At 45.0% G+C, this 2105-nt stretch overlaps 1 pseudogene; it reads right to left on the bottom strand.

The window, feature by feature from the left end:
- The window catches only part of LOC111963731 (retinal guanylyl cyclase 2-like), a 35474-nt pseudogene that overhangs the window by 19632 nt on the left and 13737 nt on the right, over window positions 1-2105 (bottom strand).

The raw sequence follows: 2105 nt of genomic DNA, 5'->3' as shown, positions 1-2105 counted from the left end.
TGAATCAACTTTCAGACAAGCCTCAGAACTCCCTGTAAAAAGGTATGTGTTTGATAGTTCTGAATCAACTTTCAGACAAGCCTCAGAACTCCCTGAACCGTTCTTAGAAGAGAGCCTCCTGCCCCCGTTACCTCAAAGATGGCTATGTTGGAGTTTGCATAGGTTGCCGGGGTGACGGTGGAGTCAGAGAGGGGAGTAGAGAGGCTCTGACGATCCGTATCTGAGGGTTTCCTACTCATATCACCCACTTTGCTCTCATCTAAACTTAGCTTCTGAAACATGGAGAGAAAAACATAGGTTATTGACAAAACCACTCGTCATGCTGCAAAGATATCAAATAAAAAATATATATATTTTCAATTGCATGTGTTGTCCAGCCAAAAGTATGTGGACACCTGCTCGTTGAACATCTCATTCCAAAATCATGGGCATTAATATGGAGTTGTTCCCCCCTTCGCCTCTATAACAGCCTCCACTCTTCTGGGAAGCCTTTCCACTAGATGTTGGAACATTGCTGGATTTGCTTCCATTCAGTCACAAGAGCATTAGTGAAGTCGGGTACTGATGTTGGGCAATTAGGCCTGGCACGCAGTTGGCGTTCCAATTCATCCCAAAGGTGTTCTATGGGGTTGAGATCAGGGCCCTGTGCAGGGCAGTCAAGTTCTTCCACACTGATCTCGATTTCTGTATGGATCTCACTTTGTGCACAGGTGCATTGTCATGCTGAAACAGGAAAGGGCCTTCCCCAAGCTGTTGCCAAAAAGTTGGAGGCACAGAATCGTGTAGAATGTTATTGTATGCTGTAGCGTTAACATTTCCCTTCAGACCATTATTCCTCCTCCACCAAACTTTACAGTTGGCAATATTCATTGGGGCAGGTAGCGTTCTCCTGGCATCCGCCAATCCCAGATTGGTCCGTCATACTGCCAGATGGTGATGCGTGATTCATCACTCCAGAGAACACGTTTCCACTGCTCCAGAGTCCAATGGCGGTGGCAGTGGCTGAAATAGCCAAATCCACTAAGTTGAAGGTGTGTCCACATACTTATGGCCATGTGCTGTATATCAATTATTATGTGGGAACTTAAATATGACCCCATTGGATCTTCCAGACACTGTCAGTTAGGTGATCTGACCTTATTACTGAGTGAGGGGTTGATGAAGATCACATCTGCCAGGGTTAGCATGATCTTGTCAGGACCCCTGACTAAACTAATCTGGTTGATACGCCTCCTAAAAGTGAAAGGTGGAAGGAGGGGTGTAGAGGGAGGGGGGAGGAGGGGTGCAGAGGGGAGAGGGAGGGGTGAGGGAGGAGTGAGGAAGGGGTGAGGGAGGAGTGCCATCAGCAGTATTCAGAAGGTACCTAAAGGTCTGTGAAGACATTTTGAGAAATGTTGCTACTATTACCAGCTGTTATAAACTTGAGTCATACAAATGTAGAAAATAGCAAACAAGAATATGTGGAAAGTACTGTACAGTATTATAAACTGGGTGGTTTGAGCCCTGAATGCTGATTGGCTGAAATCTGTGGTATACCACTGGTATGACAAAAAATATTTTTTTTACTCTTCTAATTTGATGTGGTAACCAGTTTATAATAGCAATAAGGCTCTTCAGGGGTTATGGTATATGGCCAATATACCATGGCTAAGGGCTGTATCCAGGCACTCCACGTTGCGTCATGCGTAGGAATACAGCCCCTTAGCTGTGCACACCCCCTCGGGCCTTATTGTTTAAATAGAATACCTTATACAGTAGTAGAGTCCACTTGAGAAGAGAATGGTCAAAGGATACACAGGAAGACTATGATAAAATGGAATGGATCACTCCTCCTAAAACAAGAATATCATAGTACAACATCATATAAGGAATCACGCCTGATTTAAAAAGATCCCTAGCTTACCACAGACTATGTCAACATACCACCACAACCTGATCTAATTCTCTGTTCCACTTTCCTCTGGAGAAAGATGTCTCTTTATGAACAGATGGTAACTGTTCCCCTCCTGTTTGCTGGTGCGTGTGTGCACATGCGTACTTGCCTGCGTGTGAGCGTGCGTAAGTGCAGTGCGTGAGTGTGTGTTTTCATCTGTCTGCATTTAGCC

Source organism: Salvelinus sp. IW2-2015, linkage group LG5 (genome assembly GCF_002910315.2).
Source record: "Salvelinus sp. IW2-2015 linkage group LG5, ASM291031v2, whole genome shotgun sequence".
In the NCBI taxonomy this organism is placed as follows: domain Eukaryota; kingdom Metazoa; phylum Chordata; class Actinopteri; order Salmoniformes; family Salmonidae; genus Salvelinus; species Salvelinus sp. IW2-2015.
Note: the sequence above shows the minus strand (reverse complement) of the source record. Positions and strands in the feature narration are given on the sequence as shown.